At 37.0% G+C, this 19,254-nt stretch overlaps 1 long non-coding RNA gene and 1 other non-coding gene across 2 annotated transcripts; both read left to right on the top strand.

Annotated features, from left to right (window-relative positions):
* Positions 1-1,656: 1,656 nt before the first annotated feature.
* On the top strand, positions 1,657-3,114 carry LOC112195821. The gene is made up of 2 exons (XR_002934800.2): positions 1,657-1,818; positions 2,912-3,114. It is a non-coding gene; the product is annotated as an uncharacterized LOC112195821 (long non-coding RNA).
* Positions 3,115-5,424: 2,310 nt separating this feature from the next.
* On the top strand, positions 5,425-5,543 carry LOC112201180. The gene has a single exon (XR_002936643.1). It is a non-coding gene; the product is annotated as a 5S ribosomal RNA (ribosomal RNA).
* Positions 5,544-19,254: the final 13,711 nt, after the last annotated feature.

Raw genomic sequence — 19,254 nt, 5'->3', positions numbered from 1 at the left:
ACACACACACACACACACACATGTGTGTGTGTAGAGAGAGAGAGAGGCAGAAAAAATAAAAAATAAAAAATAAAAAATAAAAAATAAAAAATAAAAAATAAAAAATAAAAAGAGAGAAAAATAAAAAGAATAAAAAGTGAGGGATATAATAGTCATTTTAGGACTTGTTGTGTGAGAATTAGAAAGAACAAGGACTAAACTGTTTAATTTTAAAATTTTGGACTAAACTGTTTTTCATGCAAAAGTATGAGGAGTAACGAGTATTTAGTCTATTTTTTTTTAACCCCACCCCACTCCTCCCCTCCCATGATGTTAGTGAGGTCTGAAACTGTGACTTCACGATATTGGTTATCTAAAATAATCAACAGGTCATAGCTCACAGGAAAAAAAAAAGTTATCTTCTTACCTTTACAAACAGTATGTTTCGATGAGGAAATTCGCAAAATTCTAAGCTGTGCATTACCTATTATATTGCTGCTTGCGCTTTTTTTTTCTAACTCGAAACAATTAGTAAATATGTGTCTCTCTCCAAGCTAAGCAGCATTATGTTGGACCGGCTTTGGAACACCATGACCACTTTCAGTACGGGCATCCGTACGTAAATCATAATGTAATACCCCGAAAAATCCAAATTAAATTCCGTGGATTTTTAGAATTGATTTCGTGGTATTAAGAGTGAGTACGAAGCTTGGAGAAGTTGTGGAAGTAGTTCGAACGATTTTATTTTCGAAATCGAACGTTATTTAAGGGGTCTCAAAAAGTGACTTTTTATACGTACAGAATTTAGGAAAACTTCCTTCATGAAAGTTGTAGAGCTCGTCGATACGATCTCGTACATATGTGGAATGCAAAAATCGCAGTTCGTATGCAAAATTATAAGCGAAATATGAAAGTTACTGTTTAGGATGGATTGGTATAAATTTGAAAAGTTACTGTAGCCGGGTAACTTTTCTTTCTTTTCTCTCACCTTCCCCCGTGCTCTCTCTGTCTCTCTTCTGCAAACTCTCTCTTTCTCTCTTCTGCAACTCTCTCTTCCTCCACCTCTAGGCCACCAAATGGCGAGCTGCGAGCGTCAATAGACTCGTCTCTTCCTTCTTAACACGCATGTAGGAGTTGTTTACTGCGGTTTGGCCGGAAATATGGAGATCGAAGCCAATATTTTTACTGTAGCAAATCGGTCAACGCAGATTTCCGGCCACCTCCGGTCATAAACCCAGGTCCATTAGAAGCGCCTTGAGCCACTCTTCATGCTTGCCAAGTTTCATAACCCAGATCGAAGCATGGAGGAAGAAAGCATAATTGGAAAATTTCACTGTACTTCGGTGTGCTTAATTGTTCGGCCACTTCAAAGTATTTTCTGACTTTGTCACAGTTGAGAAAGTTATTGGAAATGTTGAGATGATGTTGTGGATAAAATTTGGTGGCCGGAGGAGGAGTTGGCCGCCGCATGAACAGTGTTGCCGCATGAACAGTGCGATGGGTGAATAGTGCGGTGTATGAACAGTGATTAAAATTCTGTTTTTTATTTGGTTAGTTAAATCACATAAATATTGTAGAGCTTGTATATGAAGTTTGGTAATTTTTTGAGGAACTTGGAATTAATTATGAATTCCTGAAGTTTAGGGTTTCGATTATCGAATTTCGAGGATCTGACCGTTGGATCACCGTTTAATTTCGATCCAACCGTTAGATCGTCGTTTATTTATATTTTTGAGTTTTTGGTTAAGTTAAGATCATGTTTGATTAGGTGATTGACGGTCTTCCTTGGTGAGCGGTTTTGGTGTGTATTGTGAAATTGAAGACGCAGCAGGATTAGAGGTGAGTAAACCTCACGTGGTTCATATTACGAACCGAGTACCTTTAATTAATTTATTTTCTGTGGTAATTGTGTGAAAATATTTATGGAATAAATATTTGTTTTAAATCATATGGACTTGATCAACTACGGTCCATAGGTAAGTAAAATGATTTAATTATACAAAATGAATTTCCTGATTTTCTTGTGTGAACTATAGTTGGTATTAGTGGTCACTTCTGAGTGGGTGATTACGTATATATATATATATATATATATATATATATATTTACGTGATTATATACGAATTGGTGTGGCATTGAAGAGTGTGAAATGGTGATGATTTATTTATTTTGGATTGAGATGTGACGTACTAAATTTATATGTGATGAACGTGATTGATGAGTCTTGTTGATATTCATGATTTATATTGGAGGAGGTATAGAGTGGAGAATATAGGGTTTTGAGGACTGATCCAAAGTTAGATGGTTAAGGATAACCGGAGTGTTTGTGTTTTGAGGACAGATGTCCGAAGTTAGATGGTTAAGGATAACCGGAGTGTTTGTGATCTGAGGACAGATGTCCGAAGTTAGATGGTTAAGGATAACCGGAGTGTTTGTGTTCTGAGGACTGAGGTCCAAAGTTCGATGGTTAAGGATAACCGGAGTGTTTGTGTTATGAGGACGGGGATGTCCGAAGTTCGACGGTTTATTATTAACCGGAGTATATTGCTCTGAGGACGGGGGTGTCCGAAGTTCAAGGGTTATTAAACCTGGCGATATGTCGTTTACCTGAACCTAGTCCAAGGTGTCTGTAACGACGTGGTTAGAGCTCTAACGTATGGTCAAGATGGACCGAAGTGGTGTTATGTGGGTTGGGTGTGGTAGGACCCGTGTGTTGTATGGTGATTTGAGGATTGTGAAAATGTATTCCTTGTGGTTTTCCATGAGTGGTTTGATGTCTCTTTGCAGACGTTGTACTGTTGATTTGTTTTACTTGTTTTGTAAGATTTATAATTTAATAAATCAACAGTTCTTTCTTGTTTACTCACGAGCTGTCAAAAGCTTACCGGGTTTTGTGTTGTTGCAATCCCGGTGCACTATTCAAATTGTGTAGCGGGTAGTCCTGCAGGTCAGGAGGATCATGGCGGAGATCGTGCGGATTAGAGTAATTGTTTTAGTTTTACAGCTTTGTAAATTGTGAGGTGAGTGATGCTCAATTTGAGCTTTACAAATTTACTTTGTACAAGTGAGTTGTATTAATTAAACTGAGGTTTTCGAGATTTGAAATTGAGTGGCGTGTGTTGTAGTGTTTATTCATGTTTCGGATTTGAATTGGTTATTCAAAATTCGGGGCGTGACACATAAATAAGTGATGAAAATTGTGTATCCAAAAACTTAGTTTAATTAAAAATTTTGAGAATTAGGAATAATATCTAAACATCTCAGATAGCAGTATACCAACATGCTTCTATATTCAATTAATTTAATGGAAAATACTGTATTGATTACCAATTGGAGATTTTTTTTTTTTTTTTGTGCAGCTTAATTGTATGAAGTGTAAAATAGGATTGTGAGATCTTCAAAAATTGAATGAGGTTCTACTACTGATTTTAGAGGTATGAATAGAATGTAAAAGAAGAAGTTTTTATTGATTTTATTTGACGATGGGCATTGTGGGAAAATTAGTGAGGTATAGATAGCAAATTTGTTATTTATAAAAGTAAGTTGGAGGTATGAATAGAATGTAAAAGAAGAAGTTTTTATTGATTTTATTTGACGATGGGCATTGTGGGAAAATTAGGGAGGTATAGATAGCAAATTTGTTATTTATAAAAGTAAGTTGGAGGTCCATTAAGTTGGGAGGTCCAAATGCTAACTTTGGAGGTATGAATATAAGCTCCCTTTAACGAATATCTATACTAACTAAGATTTCAGAAACAACAAATGGCTCGGAGAAGTAAGATCAATAGCAAGAGATTTTTTATTTTATTTTTTGTTTTGTGGAACTCGAGAGGGAGGTCATTACTTGACAAGGTGGTTTAGTAACAAACTAATGTGCAATTAGAAGCACACTTTGCAACAAAAAAAGAAGAAAAAAAAGAAAAAAAAGAAAAAACCCAGCTCAGAAATTTTCTCTCAATAGCTCTCAAAGACAGCATATCAAGAAGGATGTATACAGATGGTGTGATGACAACCAAACTGGAGATATCCTTCATCTGCTCGGCAAGTTGTTCCTTCTTCTTGGCAACCAAATTTGAAAGCTCATCCATCTGCTTTGATGTCCTCAGAGCAAACCCATGGAATGGAAAATACTTAGATTAATTTGTTCATCAGTCGTATATGGACCACTGGTTAATGAAAGATCGAAGCTATATAGATTGAGAGGTTCATTCAAAATTAAGCTTGGCTACAATGTGAAAGCATGAGTCAATAAGACACAAAGTGCTGTTGGTTTTGTAGCTTAAATAGTGATCATAGTGTGTGATCGACATCAGAGGAAAATGGGGATAGCTAACCATGCATACAATTCATGTCGACGTACCCAACTACCCTCTTCCCAACAAATTTGAATTGAAGTCCAGATTAATACTACACCTAAATTGATAATAACCTTTTCTTTAATTTGTTGTTGGGCACGTAATCTATACGTATTGCTACCCTTATAGGTCTAATAATGAAATGAACAACATTTACGTTTAAAACGACAGTGTTTTAAGAATTACATTAATTTAGTATGTTTGTACATACACTTGAATTTGTGGTCGAGACTCGAGAACACCAATCACTCAGGAAATGATTAGGGCTTGTTTGTGATCGAATCAACATGTTAAGACAGGAGAAAGAGTAAAACACTTGTTTACTCGACTACTTTCAACTTTTTCCTGTTAATTCACATTGAGCTAAAAGAAAAGGGGTTTTGTTTTGGGAAGAAGGACAACCTACATAATATTGTAAACTTAATGAACAATCCAAGGATCATTTCACAAGAAACAAAAGCACAACCAAATAATCAATACAATATAAACTAGAACACATCAAGAGAAAATGCATCACCTGCTTCATTGACAACAGCCATCTCTTCAACAACAGTAGCAGCAACACAGCTATTCAACACAATCAGTTCGAACTCCAAAAAACCCCAAGCAGCCACACGCAAAAAGTCTTCTACTCAACTATGTGTTTTACTCCTCTCTATGGGGCAAGACTGAATATTTTGTCACATAATGAATAGGGACTTCAAGCACCTATATATACAAGCTGGATATGTCTTCCCATAAAAGAATCTTATTCAAGCCTATGAGTTATCTGTAGAGATTCTATAGTTATTATATCATTAACAATAAATGTTTATCTTTATCAAAATGGATTCCTAACCAAAGAGTGACATACCTAAACTCATTTGGTAACTAGATAGATAATTCATATATTTCCTATTTATTGTAACAAGTTTAATCAATTTGTTATTCACTTAATGTAGATAATATTAGGTCCCATTAATATTTTACACATATGAAAATAGTAGATAAGCTTTTGAAAAAGAAGATGTGAATGTCAATCATTTTGTTGACTTTAATCATCGAATCTTAAAATTTCCATTTCCGCCGGCTTTCAAAAGACTTCTAAGTTGGATGCGATCATACCAGCAATAATGCACCGGATCTCATTAGAACTCCTAAGTTAAGCTTACTTGGGCGAGAGCAGTACTAGAATGGGTGACCTCTTAGGAAGTCCTCGTGTTGCACCCCTCTTTTTACTATTCTAAAAAAAAAAAAAAAAAAAGACCTCTACGTTCTAAATGTTGAGTCAGTCACCCACCACCTACTCATCCCACTCATACTTCCTTTTTAACTATTTACACCCATTCATCCCTATCATTTTTCTATTTTTCCCATTAATCAATCCATGTATAAAGTTTTTGTTTAGAGTAATTAGCTATTTTATTAAAGCAACCACTTAAATATGTTCTATGCAACTTATAATATGTCATTTTGCTGCTTTAAGTGAGGTTCATCAAAAGTGTCGATTGGGAAGATCATACACATGCATACTATGTTGTTTCCATTCCACATCAACTTGACCAAATTTTCCAAATGAAAGGTTTGAAATACCAAATTTAGGAAACCGGAAAAAATAAAAACTAAAATAATATCCATAATGCACAAATGAGTGAGAGAATCCTTGACGAAGCCAAGAAACTTGTCACAAATATTAAAGAGCAAGAGTCGGTGATAGTTGCTTGTAGTAAAAGGAAAGTACCAACAGCATAAGGTGGCGTTCGGTAACGTTTTCAAGTCATCTTTTTCATTTTATAAAATGAAAATAGCTTGAAAATGCGTTCGTTGGTCTGTTTTCAAAAATGCAGAAAATAAAAATTGAAAATGATTTTTTATTTTACTCTTAAAACAGGAAAACGACAAATAGACGTTTTCACCTTTTCATTCTCATATTTTAGAAAACATGGAGATATATTTTCCAAAACAAAGAAAAAAAAAAAGAACGTGCTCTCCATATTCTCACGTCGCTCTCTTCTTCTTAGGTCTCTCTCTCATCTCTAGTCGCCATGTTCTCTCATTGCTCTCTTCTTCCATCACCAGTAGTCTTCATCAAAAATCCTTTTATATTAATTACTTGTGATTTTTTTTATTATAGAGAACGATTTGAACTAGAGGAGCTAACGCTATCGTCGTCTTGCTGCGGTATGTATTTCTTAAGTAGTCAATCGAAGCTCTTATAAGAATCTCTATGAGTTTTGTATTCAAATCTGTTTGCTTTGTCGAAAAAAATTATGAGAGTATATGTTTTAGGGTTTAAGTTTTGGAATACCTACATATGTTTTGAGATTTTAAAAATACTACAACCGAATACATTTTCATTGTTTTTTGTATTTTCATATGGTAGTACCGGACGCGGTTTTGTTGTTCTCGTTTTTGAAAATTGTTTTCTAAATAAACTACTAGACACATTTTCGGATCTCAAAAATCTAATCTTGTTTTCTCGTTTTCATTTTCAAAATCGGTTTTTGAAAAATCATTTTTAAAAAAGCTACCGAACAGGCCCTAAAGTTCTCCACAAGTGTGGCACACCATTAATAATTTATTGCGCACTGATTGATTCATTAGTTAAATAATGGTAAACCAAACCTTCACAAGTTTAAAAACACCCGACAAAACCTTCACGAGTTTGGCACGCCTTCACTCAGCCACCGCCTCATGGAAAACACCCGACAAAAACTACACAAGTTTGGCGCACCTTCACTCAGCCACCGCCTCATGGGCTCTGTCTAACAAACCAAACCACCATCTTTCAATCTCCGCATATGCTGCTTCTGCAGTAATGTTATGTTCATAAAAATGCTCATATACATTTCTCAGAAACTTCAGTAGTTGGTCTGATTTGGTTCTAACATAGCTATTGCCTCTCTGGCCTTGTCCTTGTCTCTGCCTTCGAAATCAAATATGGCATGGAACTCCTTCCGCATGCCCGGTCTGAACCATCCATGGGTTTTTTGCTGAACATAAGTGGAGTGCATAAGACCTCTTGAACCCAAGGCATACAACACCCTCTGACTGAGAGTAGTACTAGATAACGTATGCCAAATCTCCGAGAAATATTTCATCCGGCAATGATCACTTACCATTAAAAATGGGTGCCTGTTCACCATCTTGGTCAGCCTATCATACCTGAAAAATCCAACCAAAACCCATTTCAAAAAAATCCAACCAAAACAGTTCAATTTAATCATTAAACTACAAATCACTGGAAGAAAAATTCTTTTTAAATTAACTCACCCTATATTTGCAAAGTTGAAGATTTTCAAAAACTCGTCCCTTCGTTGCCAATCTATGATTCTTGGATCAAGAAAGTACTGACGAACGGTCTGTCCAAATCTCTTAAAATCTTGCACCAATCTCCGATACCGAATATTCTCGTTCACGTTCTCCAAATTTCCATCAATCTTCACTAATTTCACTTCATCATTGCATAAAACAAAACTAGAGCTCTCATGGAGTGCACTATAAGTAGCATTAGACATTTGCATCTGCACAACAGCCTCTCCTAGCTCCCTACACACAAAAAAAATGTTAAAAAAGATCAACAAATCAGGAAATAAAACTAGGAAGAAATCTTTAGGCTTTCTTTCAGTTTAGCTAATTTCTTCAAGTCAATTTTCTTTCTCAATTTCTCCAAAACTACTATAAGGGTTTGCTGAATTTTGAAAGCTCAGTAAGTACATGCAAGATTGATGTTGTTTTTTTTGTTCAAATCTATGTTCATGTTGATTAATAACAATGAATAAGGTAAAAGAACCATTAGGGTGAAACTTGAAAGGGTGAGAAACAATAAAGCTACTATTTTGATACATTTGCCTCCGTTTCGGTTTTGGAGAGATGTGGAGAGTTTAGTTAAGCACCAAATGAAGCTGAAGTGCAATACATCATACACCAACCGAAACTTGAAAGGGTACGAAAGTACAAAGCTACTATCATGAATGCATATCCGCCTCTGGAACGAGGTATAGAACCAGCTATCTTGATAGTGGTTGAAACCAGACCAAATGCAGTCGTTAACATGAATACAAATAATTATATATAAACACAATAGATTTGGTTCAAGAACATATATTGTTGAAAGAAGGAAAAAAAAGGTAGAGCATCAGAAACCAACTATATAGCATCAACTCTCTAGAAAGGCCTACTTTGTTTCATTTCTTGGCTTCTGCTTTATAGACACATGGATTAGATATTGGTTGTTGCAAGTTTCATATAGAGTTCAATCAATGAGATGCATTTAACCAATTGTACGTACCAGGCCGCTAGCACAAAAGTCTAAGAATCAAATGAGTACAGTGGGAGAAATATAAAGAATTAAAAACAGTGATCTCAAGGAAAGATATATTCCATCAACCCAATTGTATTTTATATTTGTAGAATTAGATAGTGGTGGGGGAGACCTTACATAATTTCTTTATTTTTTTTTTTTTTTGACTTTGTTAAGGGGAACCCAAAGGCTTTCTAAGCTCAAGATAAACTCTTTCGGCGCATGTGAAATGCTCCAACTGTGCATTGAAGCACAGTGCCTGACCACTTTGACAGCTTCGGGGTTCGAACCTAGGTTGGAGAGCACACTTAACTAGGTAAGAACCACTAGGCCATTTGCAGTGGTTATTTCTTTACCTAGTTCCCCTAAATAAAGATAGAGAGTTTTCAACAAGAAAACTACCATGCTTCCCCCTTCTGGACTTCAGAAAAGTGATGGTCCTGGAAATGTGGAACATGGATACTTCATGTAATTCCCTACAAAGTGAACTCTCACTTGTGTTGGAACATGTTATGTGCCTCATTGTAGGTTGACTTAGACTTGCTGATGCATATCTGCGTTGGTTATTAGTTACTGTTGTAGCACTTATCTTTTATACGTATAAATGCAACTGTCTAATTTCTACGGTGTTTCAGTTAATTCCTATTATCTAGTCTTGTGATGTATATATTCCAGGAGTGTCTCATTAAAGGAATAAGTTTGTAGAAAACCATATAACAAAGAACTCAACTTTTGAGTTCTCTACGATCTGAAAATCGGCCTCTTACTCGATCTCAAACCCACGAACATAACAGAACAATACTAAAAAGCAATGAAAAGCAAAACAAGACTAAAGTTGTGATAATAAATCCACAAAAAGAAGAGATGTAGGATGAATATCGGAAAAGAAATATTTCTTACAAAATAAGGTATACTTACCGAATTTGTCTCTGAACCTATGGAACAGGCAATTCACAATGACCATTCACATATCTTGTGTCTCACACTTATGCATCGGTCAGAAACATGTCGAATCTGTCGTAACATACCAAGTCTTGACCTATAGCAGCACAGGTAGAACCAAGGCTTAAGAACCCATTCGTGCGCCACTTTAAAAGTTGTGTGATATACATTCCTTGATGTTTCCAAGTCTTGGAAGGGGATAAAGAAAACAGGCACTTTTCTTTCTCCATCATTCAAGCCGAGCTCCCCATCATAAAACCCCTTGGATTGATCGTAATTGTATTCCAGCCAGCCACTATATCCACCGACACCTTGAAACGGCACAGTCTGGTTCTGTCCCTGCACTGTCTCCTCCATATCTACTCAAAGCATAACGATAACCAGTTACTCATAAGCATATAATTCACAAAACAGAAGAAAAAAATTCATGCATTACTCCATTATTTCATTAACTTTGCTGCATTCTTTTGGTTTTCCCTTCACATACCCCAAGCAACCAGCAATATCTATAAACAGATTCATAGTCAAACCATCTCAATCCTATGAGGAAACTAATCAACCCAAGTAGACAGATATGACCTAGAATTAAGCAGGTATCAACACAGCAATGGAAGATCCTATTTCAGAAAATATATAGGTATAAAAGGATTAGAAGGAAGTTTAGTAAACTAACCACCATGAGAGCCATCTTTCTCTTCAACCATCAGAGTCTGCTCATCAACCTTATCAGGCTCATCTTTCTCTTCAACCATCGGAGTCCCCTCATCTTTCTCTTCAGCCTTAGGAGGCTCAATTTTCTTTTCAATCTTCACAGTCTCATCTTTCAGATCCTCAACTACATCTTTGTTTCCTCTCTTCTACAACAATGGAGTATCATGAAAAGAGAGAAGAAACTTGTAACCAAAAATAAACAAAAGAAAAGAGAGAAGAAACTTATGGAAGCAGAGCTTCGAAGCTACCGACCTTCTTGGGGGCTCCTTTTTTGCCCTTTTTTGGTCGGCATCTTCGGCTACAAGAGATTCGAAGGGACCGCAAAAGGTTTTTTGAGTTTTGTAATGCAACATCAGAATGGTGGGCCCGTTATAAATAGTTTCTTATTTTCAAGTAAAATAAAAGCTACGAGTGGCCGAGTGCAAATCTCTATTATTTTATTTTTTTCCCCTTTCAACAGCATTTTCTTCTTTCATGACTTGTTTTTGCGACGTATTTTTAGGTGACGATTTTTTGTCATCAATCAATATTAATTAAGTAAATAGTGCTTAAGGTTAAATTTTTTAAAATCCTGAAATTGCCCCTCCTAATATAACTCTATGGCAAATGGATTAAATAAAAGAAGGGCAAAATTGTACCTATGCAGCGGAAAAGAAGAGGATAAGCACGGTTACTCCCATGTTCGGTTGAATACCAGAGAAACTCAAACTGATTGCGGTTACTATCCGCCTCATCTTCCTCCTACAAAACTTGATTATTAGTATCAATTGTTTGGAGCGCAGAGAATATCAAAATCGACTCAAAGATTGTAGATTCACCTAATTGTCATTGGGTAATTTTGAGATTTTGTTTTCCAGTGATTTGGGTGTTTCATGAGGTCTCCTTGATTTATGTAGGTCTTTGTAAAGATACAAGATGGTTGTCATTTGGATGGTCTCTGAACCGGGTTAGTGAAGAAGGAAAACACAGACACAGGTGTGTTTATTGCTTTGAGTCTTAAATGTGTTCAATATTGCATGTAATCGTGTTTTGGTTGCTTTTCAGGTGATGATTGTATTGTTCTCTTCTTATGTTTATTTCCTTTCATTTAAGTGCAGATGCAGCACTTTGGCACATTTTGGTGATTCTTGATACAAATGATAGTCTACAAGTGGTAACGCCATTTTGTTCATTTACTTGCTTAGTTTGATGCGCATTAGCCTTTTTATTTTTTATTTTTTTCTTTTTTCCTGAGAACTCCTCGTGCGATCATTTAGACTTTTTTTTTTTCCATTAGTTGTCCTTCTTATAGTAGTTTGTTAGTACAATAATTTACTAATCTTTCTCTATGCTAAAGTACGTGTGTAATAACCCGAAAATTAGTGTCAACTATAGAACACTATATTATTAATTAAATTTGAAAAATCTTACTTTGTTTTGAGCATTTTCCTTTCAGAAACCAATGACATCATATACCATACTTACAAGATAGAAAACTTTTTTCAGTATTAGAGTTCTAGTAAACTTACCAAGGTACGTTAGTTCGTATTACTTGTATACACTCGATATTTATTTTCAAACTCAAGACTATTATCTATATTATTCTTGTGATGTATGTTATTTTAGTACTAATTATTGCTAGTACATATTTGAAACCTAAGAAAGCACCAAAAATTCCTTACCGATTAGTTTGAGTATATGTGTGTTTATGTGTATATATGTCATGTGTACATATATATATTTATATACATACACACAATCTAAATGCCCATAAATATAGATAGCTAGCTGATATTTTCTTTCTTTTAATACCTTATTATTTGTTTTTGTTTTCCTTGTAATCATTTACCCTAACTAGCCACTCTTGTTCTGATCAAGTCCCGATTCTTGTTGAGGCACATATTCAGGCTCCAATTCAGTTTCCTTCACGCAGAACCAGATTTCGGTTTGAAGAGGTTTCCTTCACGCAGAACCAGATTTCGGTTTGAAGAGATGTGGACGAAGGATGATTCTTGTGAAGAAGTGATCTGAGAGAAGTGGCGAACGGATAGTGAAGGTTTCGAGCAGTTTTGTTTGTAGGGAAAACTTTATAGCACGAGGTTGGATTTTCTCAACTGGATGAGGCAGGATTTTGGAGGCCGGCATGAGGAGATGGCCTATATTAGTAAGCAGCTGGAGCAATTTTTGTCCCTTCCCTTTGCAATGTCTGACCTTCCCGAAAGAAGATTGCTATAAGAGAGATTTGATACTTTGTTGGAGTTGGAGGACATTTTTTGGAAGCAAAGGTCGAAAACTACTTGGTTGAAGGATGGTGATATCGAAAACTACTTGGTTGAAGGATGGTGATAGGAACACGCGTTTCTTTCAACAAAAAGCATCCAATAGAAAGCAGCGAAATTACTTAAAGGGTTTGTTCGATTCAACTGGAGTTTGGCAAGACACTCCAAGAGGTATCAAAATAGTTGTTTTGGATTATTATAATTCATTGTTTCAATCTACAAATGTTTCTGATGTGCAAATAGAGCCGGTTCTTTCTTCTGTGGTACCGGTAATAACACCAGACTTGGGTGCCTCCTTATTACTTGAATACTCTGTGGATGAGAATAAACAAGCACTATTTCAGATGGATCCTACAAAATCTCCAAGTCCAGATGGTATGTGTAACGTCCCGTATCTCAATTACCCGTTTACTAGTCATTTGGAAGGTAAATGACAACTACTTTCACTTTTTACTTTGTTTTGATACTTTTAGTGGCCCTAAAAATTGATTTTTTGTTTGAGTCAAAATTTGAGAAAATGATCTTCATGAAAGCTGTAGAGGACGTTAAACCGGGCACGTGCATATGTGGTACGTAAAAATCGGAGTTCGTATGAGAAGTTATAGGCGAAATTTCAAAAATTACTGTTCATGGTAAATGGTATAAATTTATATTTTTCACTGTGGTAGGTCAGATTTTACCTGGGTGGATTCTCTCTCTCTCTCTCTCTCTCTCTCTCTCTCTCTCTCTCCTCCCTCCCGCGTGCGTTCTCTCCCTTCTTTGTAACTCTGGCCACCTCACAACTCTGGCCACCAGAAACTGTCAGACCAGGTCCATTAGGAGTGCCTCGAGATGTAGATTATCCCCCTCAAAGATCTTACAGAGAATCGAGACGTGGAGGAAGAACTGACGGCGGGAAATTTTGGGTCACTATTCACGAATCGGGTTCAAACTTCTCCTTAATTGTTGAGGTACTTCCGACCACTTTCTGAAATTGGTGTAGTTGAGAAAGTTGTTTGGATGGTTGAGACGAAACTGCTACCAAAATTTGGTGGCCATTGGAGCTGGTGACGGCGGCAGTGCGTAGGGCAGCTTTTTAGTTTCGATTTTTTTTAGCTAAATAAATCCTATAATTGTTGTAGAGGTTGAATATGTGATTTTGGTGAATTTTGGGAGAAGTTTGACATTGATTGTAGATTTCCGAAGTTTGGAGTTTCGGATGTCGATTTGTTGGAATCCGACCTTCGGATTTCCCTTATTTCTCCCATGGAATATTTTAATCAACGGATTGATATTAATGGTGAAGTTTAGCTTGAATCCGGAAAGAAATGGAGATGTTGGTTTACGTGGGGTTTTCGGGTTTCGTTTTAGAATCGTATTTATTTGTCGAATTGTTGTTTACGGAATATAATTGTGTACAGGACGAGGTACTAACTCATCACTCGATGAGGATCTTTACGCTTGGATACCACGTTAGCATTATACTGTGAGTGGACTTTTGTTTATAAATAATGATGCATGCAATTGTTTTTCCCAAAATAAGTATTTATTTAATTAATTATCATATTATTATAATTTACTGTCGGGAAATTGATATTGATTTATCTTGATTTTGATTTGGGAAATGGATTAGTGGTTTAAATTATTGTTTTTAAATTATCGAGCATATTAATTGGATTTAAGTATTCATTACCATATCGATTGGAAATTCGAATTGAAGTTTGTTATGATCGATTTTGAATTTGTGATTTATATTGAATTTCGACGAAGTATTTTCAAATGTGATTTCTGGAATTATTTATATTTTCATTTATCGATTCTAAGATTTCTGAAAGGTTTTCAAAAATGGGATTTTCGAGAGTATTTACTCATCTATTATTCCTCGCCTATTTAATTATGAATTCCAGAATATTTTGGCGTGAAGGGCCACGTCATTGGGAATATGTTTTTTTTTTCTTGTGAGATATTGGGGAAGCCTTACTGATTTTCGATTTTCATATGATTTTAACCCACCATACCTGGGTCATCATATTTATTGCTAGCTAGCCTATTAGTACTCCTCCCCACTTACTCTGTGTTTGTGGGTGAGTTGAGCAGAGCATGGGATGCTCAAGAGTGTGGGACACTCCGACCCGAGCCTGGGAGGCTCCCTTACTCGTATGGTGATGACTTCTTCCCCATACTCTGTTGTTACTTAACTAGCGGGGCTAGTCTGTTTTCTCTTAACCAGCGCGGCTGTTATGTTTCCACAAGATTTCAGAGTTTAAAGAATTATGTTTTATAATTGTTGCATGCATCGGGTTTTTAATGAAATAAACGTGGGAAAGTATAAATTCCTTTTTCTTTACAATTACTTATTTTTGTCCACTCATGCTAACGTTTTTATGTACTTTCCCTTGGGCCCTTCGGTTTCAAATGCCTAGTCTGCTGAGTAGCTGGTTCAGCATATATAGTAGGATTAGGGGCATAGCATCTGCTGCTGTTGTTTTCTATATTGTAGGTTATTTATTGAACCTACTTGTATCTTGAATTCTTTTTCTCTTTTAGATTGCTTTGATAACTTGTGGGACAAATGTTGTAAAGTATGGGAGGTGCACTTGTGTATTTGGATTATGTTGTATTGTTCGGATATTAGTTGTAAATTGTGGAGTTGTTCAGTTTTGGGGAGCGGGGTGGCTCTAGGAGTTTTTGGAGGGTTGTTTAGAAGTGTGAATGTGTTTTTACAGGTTTTGGGTGGTCCATTTTAGGGGTGACTCTGCCGAATTTTTGGTAGAGTTATTCCTAAGGTGGGCCCCACAGGGCCACCTCGGATTTCAGGGTGAAATTCTGGGCGGGTCCTGTCAACTTGTTATCAGAGCATTAGGTTGTTAGGTTCTGTAGACTTCTTTCTTTCCTACTACTTTATATGTTTAGTGGGCCTAGTGCCTCCCGAGTGATGGCCCGACCGCGGCGGATCTCTATCATATACTCTTCGGTGCTAGTGTGTTCATTATGTATGTAAAGTAGATAGGTTAATGTCCTAATCCTAGAGCTTTGTTATCCTTCTCTTCTTCAGGTGCTATACCTCCTAGACGCCGAAACCGCAGGGAGACTCCTCCCACTCCAGGAGATGGGAATGCTCCTGAAGGACTGGCGAACTCCTTGGGAAATATTTTCCAACAGCTGACTGCAGCACTTCCTGGCTCCAGAACTGATTTTACTATGGAGCGAGTGAGGAGACATGGAGAGTACAGTTTCTCCCATGCTCCTAACGCCATGGACACTCAGAATTGGTTGAACAAAATGGAGAGAGTTTTTACTCAGATAAATTGTCCGGTGGACCGGAAAGTGGGCTTGGCAGTAGACTTTCTTGATGGTGTTGCTTATGATTGTTGGGACATGACCAGTAAGGAACCAGGGAATGCTAGCCCAATGACTTGGGAACAGTTCAAAGTACACTTTAATAGGCGGTATTTTGGCACGGCCATTCGTGACAGGGTGAAGAATGAGTTCTTGCAGCTAGAGAAAGGAGACAAGACAGTGTCAGAATTTGAGCCACGATTCACCCAGCTATCCCACTTTGTGCTAGATTTGGTAAGCAATGAGGAGGAGCGGATTTCTAGGTTTATTGAGGGATTAAGGCGTGATTACCACCTGTAGTTCACGGCTGTACTATTCTATACTTATCATCAGGTGGTTAATGATGCTTTGAGACTCGAGACTATGTTTTTGTCTGGTGTTCGTGATAGGACCCGCCCCGGATTTCACCCCGAAATCCGAAGTAGCCCTGTAAGAGTAGAGATTATTAAAGTAACAAAAAGCTAGGATAGGCCCAAATGGCTCAACAAAAAAGATAACAGAGAACTAGACTTCAAGATTAGCTACTGCAAGAAATTTTCTGGTCCTCCAACCACATCACACCAGAACTCCTCCAAGGGGAAGCAAAGGAGCATGTACATAAACTATTTAATGGCAAAGAAAAGCAGTTGAAGAGAGTTGAATTTGTTCTTATTAAAAGCTGATTAATCATGGAACTATTGATGAGAATGACAATGAGAATACATGGATGTAACAAATAAAGATTATTGTAAAATATAAGCACTCTAAAGCAAGAACTAAGGAAAATTATTTTTACTCACCAGAGACCACTGTCCAAGAGTTTTAGCACTGGCAATTGTCAGATACTTAACATGAAACCCCTCACACGATGACTTTACCGCCTTGACAAAATCATCCTGGTTGCTGTCCTCAGCAAAAACACACAGCCATACCTTCTGGTCAGGAATGAGATTGGAAGCTGCGGGAAGTCCTCTTCTGAGCAGACCATTGGCCAATGCCATTGCCAACAAATCTTTCAACAAGTCCACGAAGTTTTTGAAATGAGGTCCACCTCTGAAAATGAGTTAAAATGAAGAGAGTTAACATTAGAGATATGAACACATGCAATATATCTATATTGAAATTATAAATGTATGAGGGAAAAAAGGAAAGGAAAATGTAATAACCTGTTCTTGGCTCCATATGTTGTGGAGTTCCTTTTAATAAAAAAAATGAGAGACATGTTCCATGTTTTGAGCAAAAAAAAAAAAAAGGGAAGCACTTTGTGCTGTTATAGTGCGTGAGAGTCAGTGGAAGGGGAGGCTAGCAGAAATCACTCTCACTCTCTCATTCTCTCTCTCTCTGCCGAAGCCACCCAAAAACAGAGCAAAACTTCTCCAAGCTCTCTCTCCCTCCACCGGCCACCAATCAAGACCAGACCACTTCTTATAGCTTCGCCTCGACCTTTCGTAGCTACAGGTGGCAGCCCTGCGCAGCAACACTGCCGGCATCGACAGCGGAGGACACGATTCCGTTTTGAGCTCATTTTGGTTCGATCTCGATATCTCGAGCTACCGGCCACCAATTCTCTTGATTTTTGGCTCGTTGGACTCGCCTCAACCTCCTTAGCAAGTACCAAGAAGTAATGGACCTGGTTTGAAGGTTTTAACGTTCGTCGGAGCTTGACCGGTTTTCGATCGAAACCCAACGTTTCGATCGCCATATCTCTAGTTACAGACCACCTCATCCTGTGATTATTGAGCTGGTGAACTCAGATTGAAGTTATGAACAACTTTTATGAAGGGATCAAAGAGAGTTGTTGAAGTTTTTACGTCGAAATCACAGCTCGCCGGATTCTGGAATTTTTCCGGCCACCGAGAATTTCGATCGTGATATCTCGAGTTGTAGAGCATCGTTTTGATTGATTCTTGAACCATTGAGTTAGCCTTGAGGTTCTTAACAACTCTCCAGAAGGGATCGAGGCCTGATATTGAAGTTTTTACGTCGAAATCATAACTCGCCGGTTTCTGCAAATTCTCGCCGGATTCTACAAATTTTCCGGCCACCGAGACTATTTTGGTACTTTTCGACCTCTTCCCGTTATTTTCTGATCTTGAGCTAGTTATGAAAAATGATCAGCATGTTAAAATGAAGAAGTTTGTAGTTAACGACTTTTGAATAGGAGGTGGTTGGCCGGCGTTGACCACCGTCTGTCCTCCGCTTGTGGCGGTGCGTCGGACCTTTTTTTGAGTTTTCATTATCTAGGCGATGATCTACGCATCCATACGAGCGTTTTGATATATTACAAGGTTATTTTATGAAAAGTTGATAAATAGTGGATTTACGTTTTGACGTTACTATTTAACGTTTTAACGTTTTATCTTCGGTTTACTATCTGCGAAGATCAGACCATCAATTTTACTTCAAATTTTAATATGTTGATCGTGTGACTGTCCTGATGACTTTGTGAGGTCACGGGTGAAGATCCGACCGTTGGATCTTCGTATAATTATGAAATAGTGATTTGGAATGGGATTCGTGGGAATCCGACCGTCGGATTTTCATAAAATTATGTGGAGATGTTTATAAAGACGATTCAGGAAGATCCGACCGTTGGATCTTCGTGATAATTTCGGGAGGATGATCCAAAGGGCGATCCGTGAGGATCCGACCGTTGGATCATCGTATAAATTCGATCTGACCGTTGGATCGTTGTATAAATCCGATCTGACTGTTGGATCATCGTATAAATTCGATCTGACCGTTGGATCGTCGTATAAATTCGATCAGACCGTCAGATCGTCATTTATTTTTATTTTATGAGTTGTTGGCTAAATTCAAGTCACTTATGATTTGGTGTTTGACGGTTTGATTTGGCGGACGAATTGTGATTTTTATTCGAGTTGTAAGAAGACGCAGCGAGATTAGAGGTGAGTAAACCTCACATGGTTCATATTACGAAATGAGTACTTTTAATTAATTTATTTTGTTGTCATTGTGTGAAAATATTTATGGAATAAATATTTGTTTTAAATTATGTGGACTTGATCAACTACGGTCCATAGGTAAGTAAAATGATTTCTATTATACAAAATGAATTTCATGATTTTCTTGTGTGAACTATAGTTAGTATTAGTGGTCATTCCTGAGTGGGTGATTATGTATATATATATTTACGTGATTATATATGGAATGGTATGACATGGAGATGTGTGTTTTTTTTTAATGATTTAATTGATGTGAAATCGAAAACGTGAATTACCATAGTCACTTATGATAATAGTGATTGGTGGAATTATATTGAAAATTCATGTATGACGTGGTATTGAGTGATGATATGATTGAGTTTGGATTGGTGATTTTTGGACTTGTATTTTGAGTACATATATACACAATAATAGTACGTATCATGAAATTATTGATCCTATTGTGTGAAAGAATATTATTGTAC

The sequence above is a fragment of the Rosa chinensis genome, chromosome 4 (genome assembly GCF_002994745.2).
Source record: "Rosa chinensis cultivar Old Blush chromosome 4, RchiOBHm-V2, whole genome shotgun sequence".
Taxonomy (NCBI): domain Eukaryota; kingdom Viridiplantae; phylum Streptophyta; class Magnoliopsida; order Rosales; family Rosaceae; genus Rosa; species Rosa chinensis.
The sequence above is the reverse complement of the archived record's forward strand: the minus strand, read 5'-3'. Positions and strand labels throughout refer to the sequence as shown.